This window comes from Nannospalax galili, unplaced genomic scaffold (genome assembly GCF_000622305.1).
Source record: "Nannospalax galili isolate Female #2095 unplaced genomic scaffold, S.galili_v1.0 scaffold617, whole genome shotgun sequence".
NCBI lineage: Eukaryota > Metazoa > Chordata > Mammalia > Rodentia > Spalacidae > Nannospalax > Nannospalax galili.
This window is the reverse complement of record NW_008341872.1, coordinates 3,237,931-3,250,933: the sequence shown is the minus strand read 5'-3', so window position 1 is coordinate 3,250,933 and position 13,003 is coordinate 3,237,931.

Here is a 13,003-nt window from a genome sequence, read left to right as displayed (position 1 = left end):
TACAAAACAGAAGGGGCTTGGATCTCCTATTCCTAAAAGAGGGTGGGCTATGCGCAGCTTTAAAAGAAGAATGCTGTTTCTATGTGGACAAGACGGGGCAGTCAGGGAATCCTTGACCAAGTTAAAAAAGGATCTGGAGAGGAGGCGCAAGGAGTATGAAAATAATGAAAGCTGGTTCGAGTCTTGGTTTAAGCATAGACCATGGTTTACAACCCTCCTCTCAGCCTTCGCGGGGCCACTAGTCATCTTACTGTTAATAGTCACAATTGGTCCATGCATAATAAATAGGTTGCTTAGGTTTGTTCAGGAGAAATTTGACACTGTCCAACTCTTGGTCCTTCGCCAAAAATATCAAGCCATGGATACTGCTGACGAGGATTCCTCAATCTGATCAAGAAAAAGGGGGGAAATGTGAGGGAAAAATACAGAGGGAATAAAAGATTGAAGAGAGAGAGAGAATTGCTTATAACTTCCTAGGAAGAGCCACTCAACTCTGGTACAAGGCTAGACTGAGACATAAGGCTCCCGGAGATAGATAATGGGATGTGGGCTGCCGCCCCAGGGCATGACCCGTGATAAGTCACGTAGGCATGTGAGAGATAACAGAAAGTGGTCAGAAATGCTTGTGTAAATAAGAGATTACAGAAATCAGGAAACTGACACGTACCACCCAGAGGGTGACACACATGAATTAGCCTAAATCTATAGGTTAGGTATTTTAAAGCTATTGGTTGTGTGAAAATGCACAGGCTTTGGTACAACGGCTGTGAAAATCCTATAAAAACTTTGCCTGAAGTTGCTTCAGGGTCGATTGCTCTAACCAGGCCTGCATGTCTTGGGAGGACAGTCGACTCCAGCTAGCTGGCTTAATAAAGACTTTGCTTGAATTACATCTCCGTGCTCATACATATTGTTTTCCTGGGAAGCCCATGGAGTCTCGGACCCTAACATTGGGAGGGCTTTTCCATTTCTCCACAGTGAACCAATGCAACTGTGAGGCAGAGCTGGTCTCAATATAAGAATGGTCTCAGGCTCACGGGGAGATTTCTCAGATGAAGGAACAGGGGTATATCTGCCTGAGCAGTGAAATATCTCAGCTAAACTAACCTAGCCTAAGTTACTCCATTTTGCCCAAAGCAGCCATTTCAGAAGAAGTGCCCTTTACCCTACTTATGAAAGATCCTAGAAGGGAGAAGCAACTTTGAATTCTGAGAAATGGCCTGACTGCATGCCACAGGGTATTGTAATCTAGGTCGCTTATCTAAACCTGCTTCGCTTACCTATAATCTAGGCTAGCAGTTGACTAACTGCTTATCTCACCTCTGTTAACCTGCTTCACTTACCCAAACCCTTGCCCACACAATGACTGATAGTTGATTGGTAAATTCGAAGTTTGCTATGTTCAAATTTTGCTGTGTTGAATAAACCTGATTGGCCCACTTGTTTTACTTTCTGTATTCCTATAAATAGTCTGGCCAACTGGTGTTCAAGGCTGCTTCTATTCCCAACGTAGACAGCCCAATTGGCCGTAATAAAACTTTACCTTGCTGCTTTCAATTAAGTGGTGTTGGTGATTTTTATTCGGAATCCGGCATATAACAAGCAGGAGCTTCTGAGTCCCTCAATGAGAAAACCCTAAAAAACATTCATCTACTAGAAAATTCAACATGGTCAAAACTTCTAAGTTCAGTAATGCTTTAAAAATAATCCATATTATATTAATGATAACAGTGGTTACATTTGGACAACAGTTGAATACAAATGTAGGCATGACTTAGGCTTACTGTAGAGAATTCTCAGTTTCCATACAAGTACGCCAAGCCCCTACCCTCCCAGCCCTCCTTGAGTTTGTAGTTATCAGGGGAAAGGGAAGAACTGGATGATGTCTGTTACGTTCCTGGAAGGCTCCTAAGGTAGCTGTGAAGCTCCCAACATTCTAAATTGGCAGGTCTGAACTTAGCCCCAGGAAAGTCCTTTTTATTGGGAGACCAACCAATCCTGAGCTAAAATGCCCAGCCTACATCATGGAAAGTTACAGAAACACCTAACTGCCTATAAAAGGTGTCTGACTTCCCCTGCTTGTGTTACGCCCAGATCTTTTAACCCCCAATGACCACCAAGGAGTCCAGAGTGCATGCAACAGCAAAGAGCCTTTATTCAGGCTTAAGCTCAGGCCCTCAGATTTCACCGACGCAGCGGATCCATACCGAGAGCCCTGATATAGGGTGGGGTAGGCTTTTATAGTGAAGTTTCACAGAAGCCCACATGCCAAGCATACTTTAAAATGATCGGATGGTCCTATGCCCTGAGTACGGGGAGGATTCTTATTGGTAGGGGCTGTCTTTAGGGCATTGGAATGTGCTGTTATCTATGGGGCCAGAAGTTTCTGTTTTTACCATATAAGGCTGCTATATGCCCAGGCTTGCTTGATCTATAGCTTTCCGGGATGGGGGTGGTAACTGAAGACTACAACATGGCTGGGCATGCCTGGGCTTGCCTGAAACAGCTAGTCAAAATGGAGTTAGTGCCGCCTTAAGCCAAGAAAATCACAGAAGCAGAACGAAGCAGTTAGACGAGTCAGGGTCCCACATTTGCTACTGTTCCTCTGCTCCCCCGGAGGCAGCCCAGATGTCTGTTTGCTCTGAAACTGCTGCTACCCGTGCAGTTGTCTGGTCATTGGTCTTTGCCACTCCACTTCCATGCAATGTCTGATTCCTTTCAACTCCAAGGTTCTATAATTTGCATATATGCTTTTCCTTTGGCTCTTTTATAATGGAAATAAAAAACACATCAGATGGTGGCTAACAGCTCTTGCAATGTGATGGTGATGAAACCCTTTGGATGATTGCTAAGAACTTTGGAGCAGGAAAAGCCCTGAGTTGAAAAAGTAGAATTGGGGGAGGTGAACAGGAATCTTCCCTGCCCCCTGTGGTTACCCAGGATAGAAGTCTTTGCCCAAACTACCACATTCCTGCAACCTTTGCCAGGATAGAAGTCTCTAAGATCTGCCACATTCTGTAACGTTTGTGACCATATGTTACCTGCAAACCACTTATTTACTTATCACATACGTGCTATTTGCCCTTTCCTTGCATTCCTCCCATATGAGTATAAAGGGCCCCCAAACTTGAGGGGATCATTCTGTAAAGGTGTCAGTCCCACCAGCATAAGAATAAACTCCCTCTCCTCACCTGACTTTGGCTGCTAGTCTCTCCTGATTTTTCCATTAACATTTTTATATAAGAGTATCTTAGGAAACTTACATCAAACAGAATAGGGAAGATACAAGGTGAAGATCAGACATGTTTGTAACTCAAAAGAATCAAAATTCTAAGAAGAGGTGGCACTACCAGGCCCTCAGGTCCACAACACATAACCTTCGTTATGGTACTGAAACCAGGGGAAGGACACTCAGACTCCAAATATTCTGAATTAGCCAAATTTCATTTAGCTGTCCAGTGACTGCAATCTCTGGGTCAGGATTTCGAGATTGCAGCCTCGACTCAGAGGAAAGTAAGCCTTTAAAGGCAAAAACAACACCCTGATGGATCAAGTAGTTGTACAAGATTTTATAAGAATAACATGTTTGTTCTTGCAAGTATGTAAGCAAGCAAGTTACAGAAGCCAGATAAGCATAGGCAAGTGGTTACGAAAGCTGCAAAACATTAACTGAGATATTTTTGGGTTTTATGGGAGTATTTTCTATGGCTAATCCTTCCTGGGACTGCCCTGTGGTTAAGCCTCTCCTGGAACTGCCTGTCAGGGAGTTCATTAAAATGGTGACTTACGCAAAGTGGAGGCACTCAGGCTATCGCATTTTCCCCCTGTACGCCAAAAGAAATTAAGAAACAGAAATTGGACAGAGAAATTTTCAATGTGTCCATGGCAATTTTATGATTAGTAGAAACCATGAGATAAGGGTCAGAAGGTACACAGACAGCAGTGAGTCAGATGCACCCAACCTTTCCTGGGGAAAGAGGCTGGCCCCCATGGCTTCTGTTGTCTCCCTTTCAGTAGGCAGCTTCCATTCTCTGCATGAAGGCACAAGTGTCTCTCCTTAGAATTTAGAATGTCTCCTCTGTCCTGCCAGGGTTCCAGCTCATTGTCTCTCAGCATGGGAGCATGGATCAGAGACTTGCCTGTTCTCAATCAAGATGAGGAAGACAAAGAAGAGAGCAGGAGGACAGGGAAGAGTTGATAAACACCATCCCTCAAGAATAACCAGAGGAGAAGATGCCAAAGGTCTTGGAATGGGGGTTCAAGAGGGATACTGAGACAGATAGATGGGGATACAGAGTTTGTCAGTGGAGCTTATTAATGCCATGAACAGACAGATAGACGGCAGCATGGTGGGGCTCTGAAGAAGGGAAATCAAGGCCCAGATGGCAGAAGCGGGAGCCTCTACTTACACCTCTCAAGGTGGGAATTTCACAGTAGGAACCCACAGCCAGGCTGGAGGCAGGAAAAGGGCAGGGAGCAAGTTGGATGACACCATTGTCCCTTTTGATGTAAACTCACTTCCCAGGTTAAAAAAAAAAAAAAAACACTGGGAGTTTGTTAGCTAGCAATTCACAAGCAACGTCTCAGTAGGGGTATCTGTGAGAGGGAAAGGGCTACTGCCTGGATTGTGGCTTGAGCAGCTGTCTGGTCTGGATTCTAACATTACATTCTTACTGAGTAGAGGAGGGGTGCACCCTTGTCCAGCCCTGGAGGAGCAGCTGTATCTGCCAATGAAAAAGTAGAGAGAGGACTCTGTCTCAGGATGGGGGAAACTCACGGTGGGAACCAGGGTTATTAGGCTGGACAGAAGTCTCAAGGCCTGACCGATAAAAACACAGAGCCTGGGGACCAAAACTAGAAAGGTCAAGAGTCTTGATGTATGGGATGGGGGAGGTCAGACAGACCCAGGTTTGAATCTAACTCTACTCATCTAGCTGTGAGACTAGGACATACTATCCAAACTCTAAACCTTAGATGCATCCTTTGTAAATTTGTAAGTTGACCTGTCCAGAGCCAGGAACCTAGCCTTTCCTGTACTCAACCTGGGAGTGTTGGTTAACATGGCTGCTACTCTGCCTCTTATTATCAGTAACAGAGACAGCCTCATGACATCTAGCCACCACTTCTCTTCTTTCTTAGACTGCATATTGGCAAGGCAGAGTCTGCAAGTAATAGAACTTTGACTCTGGTAGTAAAGATGTCCTAAAGAGAAATGATGATGCCCCTCCCTTTGGCTATCAGACTAGAGAAACAATGGGTCTTAAAGAATGAAAATTTCCCCTGGAATCCCACCTGAAGGAAAAGGAAAGGTGGAGTCCCTGGTGCCAACCAGAGGAGGAAGTTTATCTTCCAGGAAGATATTCCAATTCTGATAAATGAACATATGAATATTTCCTAGCTTTTGTTTCATCATTTCTACAAAATTGTAGCTATAACTCTAGCTACAGAAAAGGCAGAAAGAAAGTCTGATCTCCCTGACTTGGCCAAACTGTAAATACATCTATTTTCCTTTATCAGTTTTCTTCCTTAAGCCACCTACAGTCTGTTCTTGATTTCTTTTCTTCACCTGTTAAAGAATTACAAAAGAAGTTTGCAGTCACGGCACACAGCCAAGGTTTCTTGAAGCATAAGCAACGCTCCACACAGCAAAGAGACAGACATCCTGCATGGGGAGGGGTCCAGAGCTGGGGCACCACGTACCCCTTTGAGAGCCTGGGATTTTGTAGTCTAGATGGTAGAAGATGGGACAGGACATGGCTCCCCCTTTCCCACTTTGGATCACACAGGTTAGGATGCATGTGGCTGGTTAGTTCATCCATTTGAAAGGAGGAACCTGATTGAGTAGAACTGTGGCAGGAAATTTGAAATTTCCACCAGAAGAACCACACCCTCCCCCAAGAGGGGAAAAAAAATCTCACCAAAAGGACCAACTTTGGATAAGAACTAGGAAGTAGACCATTTTGGATACAAGTGACAGTAACTGGAATACAGCTGAATCTAGTCTGGGGCCTCGACCAGTCTGGGCCTCCTCCCTGTCTGGGTCTCCTCCCCTGTCTGGGCCTCCTCTCCTGACTATATGCCTAATTCAGACTAACTAACTCCTATTCTCCTTCATTTCAATTTTTAAATTAATTTTCTAATTTTTATTTTTATGAGTAGAAGTGTTTTGCCTGCATGTATATAATTGCACCATGCTCATGCCTGGTGGAAGCCAGAAGAAGGCATTGGATCCCCTGAGAACTAGAGTTACAAACAGTTGTGAGATGCTATGTGAGTCCAAAACCTGGGTCCTCTACAAGAACAGCAAATGCTGTTCTTAATTTCTGAACCATCTCTCCAGTCTCCCTAATTCTTTTTATGATGCGCTGGATTGGGAGGGCCGGTTCCTACCTCCAACTGTGTACTGTGATCTCAGCAGACCACCAGAGTGCCTGTCCTGACCTCCCTCTGGCATAGGGGTTTGAGAACCCAGGGGACTGCTTAAGAGTGCCTGGATCCTGCCCCACATGGTGATAAGAGTCAGGCAATTTGGGAATCTTTCGATAGACCCTCTGAAAGGGTACCCCAATTGCTTCACCCTGCATCCCTGTTCAGCATGGAAGAAGCCAGAGTGTGGTGTGTGTCCCAATTCCCTATTGGCAATTTGGTTAACCCCTTCAGAAGATGGCATGATAAGAATAGGAGGTAGGAATTGGCTAGGCAGTTAGAGTGAAAAGACCTCAAAGAAAAGTAGCCAGTTTCTTGGCTAAAAAATCAAAATGTCCTTGGGCCTCTTAGCAACATACTCTGTTCCAAAGACCAAAAATAGCAAAAGTATTTGGGAGCTCTTATCTAATCCTTAAAAGATTTTAGGGTTACCTCTTCAGAGTGGGGAATGTTAGAGTAGCAAAAAGAAGAGAGAATACATGAAGTTATCAGAAAAAAGTGATGGGGAGATATGGGAAGAGTTGGAGGGGCAGGAGTGGGCATGGATTTCATCAAAACACCTTATATGCTTATATGCCTGTAAGAAATTCTCAATAAATTATTTTTTAAAAAGATATGCTGGATTTATGAATCAAAGAGCATCCCTGTAAAACCATTCCAAAGAAAACTTCAAGGACTTAAAGAAGAGAGTTAGGTACAGGCCATGGTGCTGTGCCTGAGCAAGAAACTCCATGATCTTCAAAGTGGCCACTGTCAGCCCTGTCCCTAGGACATTTTTGTTTATGAGAAACAGGATAGCTGGAAATAGAAAGGATTGGGCAAGTCTTCTGTTCTGAAGACTTTGGTGGAATTTGCATAACTGTTAAAAAGAATGTCCTACCAAAACCTCTGTTCTAAAAACAAAACTAAACAATTGAAGACTGAGTCAAGAGGAAGCAGGCCTTGTGAAGAGGGGTTAGCATGACAAGGTTTGGGTAGGGATTGATAAATGCTGAAATTAGCTCTGCCTGTGATACAGGACTACAGGGGTCTCTGAGAGTGAAGGAACCTTCCTCAGCTTTCTTGTACCTGAGAGGCTGGGGTACCAGAAACTTAATGGCCACCAAAACCTCCTCAAATCAGAGACTTTCGAGTTCTTGTGTTACAGTGCCAAGACCCCTGTGAAGGACCATTCAGACTCTAGAAATTCTGAATTAGCTGGATTTATTTAGCTGGCCAAAAATTGCATTCTCTGAGCCGATTTAGAGAATGCAGCACTTGCTCAGAGGAAAGTAAAGCTTTTAAAAGCAAAATCCATATCCTGACCAGTTGGTACGAGATTTACTCAAAAACAAGCAATTTACATGTTTGTTCCTATGGGTGAGCAAGCAAGCAGCTGTAGAAGCCAGATAAGCAAGTAGTCACAAAAGCCAGATAAGTCTCGACAGGAGCCTCCCAGGATTATATGGGTGTGTTCCTCTGGGGTCAGCTCTTCCTGGGACTGCTGGCCCTGGGCCATGGTAGGGTCTAGGACAGATCCCAAGATGGCGATTTTACACACAATGGAGGAGCTCAGGCTTTCACATATGTCTTGTGAATTTGAAGAATGAAATTCACTGACCACAGCAAATTTTAGAAGTATTTTATTATAAGGAAGTTAGGACAGAGAAAGAAGGCAGAGTTCCTGTATAGCAGGAGGTGTCCATGGAAGTGGGATACCATTGAACCTCAGTGCCCTGGAGTGGATGGAAGAGGGCTGGGGGAAACGAACCGGTCAGCCCAGTTCTCAATCTAAGTGTCCAGGTCCCTCAAGTTCCTGTCTCACCCTCAGCCTATCTTCCAGGAGCAGAAAAAAGAGATAAAGAAAAAAACCCTGACCCCCTTCTGGTATACCCAGCCTCTTGCTATGGCAGAACCAGAGCCATCTTTGGCTTAGGTATTTCTGGCATCTCTAGCTTCAAACAAGGACATGTGTCCTGGAAGGTCCAATGATGCTTGAAGCTCTTAGCCAAGAAAGAAACTGGTCTCTTTTTCTTTGGGGTCTTTTTACCCTGAACTGCCTAAGCAATTTCTACATCCTGTTCTCATCACTTAGACCCTGGCAGAGTCACAATTCTGACTCCCTTACTCTCTTCCATCCCTGTCCCTGGAAGTTGCCAATGATATACACATTAACCCTGTTGCCTGTGCCATTTCCTACACAAACTCTCAGAGACAGGGAAGGTGGCTTCCCAGAATCTACCAGCAAGTTCCTAAACTACTGCTTCTTGAATTCTGGTGCCCAAACTGGGATCAGTAATATTAATATCTCCTTTGAACTTGCCAGAAATGCAGTGTCTTAGCCCATTCTATATCCACTGACTCAGAAAGTCCAGGAATGGGCCCAGCAGTCTGGGTTTTACCAAGTTTTCCAGGGGACTCTGACAAATACTCAGGTCTGAGACCCACTTGCTGAAATCAATGTCTAATTGCAGGAAAGTATGCAATAAAAGCAGTCTATGATTTTCTAACAGACAGCACAAAAGAATTATTAAAACCAATTTAAAATGCATCAGTCTTTTGAATTCTGTGGTATCTGATGTGTTTAGAGACAGTTGAGGGTATGAGACAAATAATGGAAATCTACACACCTGCAATTAAAGTTTTTTCGTTGTAATCATAGCATCTTTTTATATCTACCCAGAAGGATGTAGTAAGAAATGATTTATGATGCTACTGCAGCACATTCTGTTCTGTAGAGAGTGGTGCACACGGGAGAGCCAGGCAGCAGGTGCAGGAGACTGCAAAGGAGATCTAAGGACTAGAAAAATAGCATGTCTACACAAGCATTCTTTGTGCAAACTTGGAGGGAGGAGGGCAAGCGTGTTTTGGTTCATTTCTCAGAGTTTCAGAAAACTCTGGAAAGAAAAGAAGTACTCACAAAGATGAAAGACCACATCAACTAGAGAAAGGAACATTTGAAGGCGTGGCAAGGAGACGTGAAAAAAACTTGAAAACTAGTATCTGGAAAGGGAACACAAGAGAAGTTCAAGAACTCCTATGCACCCAAGGGGCCTTTGCTGGCCCCCTCTTGCTCTGATCTGTTTTATATATCTTCATTTCTGCCAGGATATTTATGACAGTGCTTAGGTTCTTCTGGATGTGGGAAGGTATAATATTGCTATGTTTTCCAGGAGGTGGAGAGCTGGAAATATTTGGAATAACACAAATGTTTACCTATGGTGATTGGAGGTGAGGGCAATAGCCTTATGAACAGTCTATAGTGTATTAGGCAGATCAGGCTCCCACAGCAAGCTACTCCTTTTGGCATCAGACTATTGAAAGAGTTATCCCTGAAAAATTGGAATTTCCCCAATATTGGAGAAAGAAACCTCATAATAGAGAAGGAGAAAGAAAAAGCAGAAGCCTGGAAACAGCCAGAGGAAAAACTTGCCTTCAGGAAGCGATTTCATAGTCTGACAGCTGGTGAGACCACCTCACAGGAGACAGAAACAAATGACGGGTCAATGATGGACAGAACCATACTTTGACCAGGACTGCTTAGTTATGCATACCTCTTACCCTCTATTTAAAGCTAAACCTCACATCTGGACCCCAAAGATGGACTTAGGGGGTCACTGAACCTCTTTATTTGTTCCTCTTCCCAATGCGTCCACACTGAATAAATCTCCTTTCTTTGCTTTTCAATATTGTCCTATTGAGGACAGGTGACTGAGTCTAGCTTGTTAGGGAAGTTCCTGCTCAGGCTCTGACCATACCAACTTCAAAAACAATATGACATTCTTTTTAAAATGATATATATATATATAAAATATCTCCCCATTTAAAAAAGTTATTGTATTACATTTGTGTGTGTGTGTGTGTGTGTGTGTGCGCATGTGGCATGGCACACATGTGAAAGTCAGAAGGCAACTTGAGGAAGTTGGTCTCTTCTTTCACCATGAGGGTCTTGGGACTTGAACTCAGGTCATCAAGCTTGGCAGCAAGCGCCTTTACCTGTTGAGCTATCTCACCAACCCTGAAATGCTTTAATGAATTGTGAGCAGAAGCAGTATGTGTCACTACTGATTGGGAACATTAAAACATAATAATTATTTACTTTGATCATAGGAATAAGCAATGATCCATAAAAGTTGGCTCCATTCACTTACCTCATAAAATGACATTAAGAAATCATATAGTGGGGCTGGAATGATGGCTCAGTGGTTAAGAGCACTTTGCTCTTGCAGTGGACCCAGGTTTGGTTCCCAACACCCACATGGTAGCTAACTCCAGTTCCAGGGGATCTGACACCCTCTTCTGGCCTCTGTGGGCACTGTACACACATGGGTGCAGTTACATACAAACAGGCAAAAAAACTTGATACACATAAAATTGAAAAATAAAGTATTTTGGGGAGGTTGAGAGATGTTTCAGCAGTTAAGAGCATGGGCTGCTTTTTCAGAGAACCAGGTTCAGTTCCCAGCACACATATGGAAGCTAACAACTGTCCATAACTCCAGTTTCAGGGATCTGACAACCTCTTCTGACTTCCACAGGCATTGCATGACATGGGTGCACTTACATACATGCACGCAAAACATTCATACACATAAATTTAAAAAATAAAATATTTTTTAAAATAAAGTATTTTTAAAAATAAAGTATTTTTAAAAATAAAAATTTTAAGTATCTTACTAATAACCCAATGCACAGTACCTTCATGGTGATAAGGATGCAAAGCTTCTGGCTTCTGGCAGAAGGCAGAAAGAGGTTGGTTACTAATATTGGTCCAAAGAAAGGACAACTGAGCTAAGCTTCTATAGTGGCTAGGTGCAGATAAAGGATGATAAAACAACAGTGCTTTGCACTAGTAGCTCCCTGCAAACATCACATAATCCATTCCATAGCCTTCATTTGACATGAAAGAGATTGAGCCAGTTTGGTTAACTGTGCTGGAACTAGACCCCATTCCTTCTGATGCTTAAACCAGAGCTCTTTACACTGTGCCATACTTCTTAGTTTTTTAATTGTTTGCTTGTTTTTTGTTTTGGGGGGCTTTTGGGGGGGTCTTTTTGAGACAGGATCTCAGTGTAGCCCCAGCTGGCCTGGATTCACTATGGAGACCAGGCTGGCCTTGAACTCACAGAGATCGCCTGCCTCTGCCTCCCAAGTGCTGGGACCAAAGATGTGTGCCACCACACCCAGTCATACGTCTTAGTTTTGTTTTACTTTTTAAATACATATATAGGGGTAGGGGACATGTGCACATGAGGATAGGTGCCCACAGAGACCAGAACAGGGTGTTAAATTTTCTGAAGCTGGAGTTACAGGCAGTTGTGAGCCACCCAACAGTGGGTACTAGAAACTGAACTTCGGTCTTCTCCAAGAGCAGTACAACTTCTTAATGGCTGAGACATCTCTCTAGCGCCTACTTGTCAGTCTTTGAAGGTTCAAAAGATGGCTGGTGTGATAGCTCAGTAGATAAAGGAGCTTACGTCCAGGCTGATGAACTGAGTTTGAGCCCCAGGACCCACATGATGGAAGGAGAGAAATGACTCCTAGCAATTCTCTTCTGACCTCCACATGTGTGCCACCTTCACAAGCATGAGGACTGAGTTCGGATTCCTAGGACCCACACAAAATCTGGGCATGGTGATGTACCTCTAACCCCAGGGCTGGAAAGCAAAGATAGGTGAATTCCAGTAGCTCACAGCTCACAGATCATCCGGTATAGCCAAAACAGCAAACTCCAGGTTCAGTTGAGAGACCCTGTCTCAAAAATAAGGTGAACCTTCAATCCCAGAGTGTAAGGGGCAGAGGCAGATGGATCTCTGTTAGAGGCCAGCATGATCTCTACATAGCAAGTTCCAACCCAGCCAGGGTTATGTAGTGTGACCCTGTCTCAAAAAGCAAAAAACAAAAGTTTATCACTTGGAGCTGGAGAGTTGGCTCGGAAGTTAAGAGCCCTGGCTGCTCTTTCAGAGGACCTGGGTTCGGTTCCCAGCACCCATATGGCAACAAACAACCATCTGTAACTCCAGTTCCAGGGGATCTAATGCCATCTTCTGGCCTCCCTGGGCATTGCACACACATGTGCACTTACAGACACGCAGGCAGAACACTCAGACGCATAAAGTAAAAATAAATATAGAAAATAAAAAGGTGGAGAAGAGAGTAAGACACCCTGACATTAACCTCAGGTCTCCACATGCTCATGCGCAGGTGAGCACACCTGTACATACATTTGCATTATTGCATGCATATAACACGCAGAAAAGAGCTAAAAGACAACATTGGGGCTGGAGAGATGGTTCAGTGGGTAAGAGCACATACTGCTCTTGCAAAACACCTAAGTTCAGTTCCATCAGGTAGGACTCTACCACCTATAACTCCAGCTTCAGGGGGATCCAAATCCTTTGACTTCTGTGGATACCTGCACTTACGTGCACATATACACACTGATACATGTACTTTTTAAATTTTTAAATCTTTTTTTAAGTTTAAAAGATGGGATTTAATCTTAGCTAAAATACTTCTTTCTCCTAAAATCTGACCACAATTATGTTATATAAAAAAATTAAAATATTTTTTCACTATCATTTGTTTACGAATACAA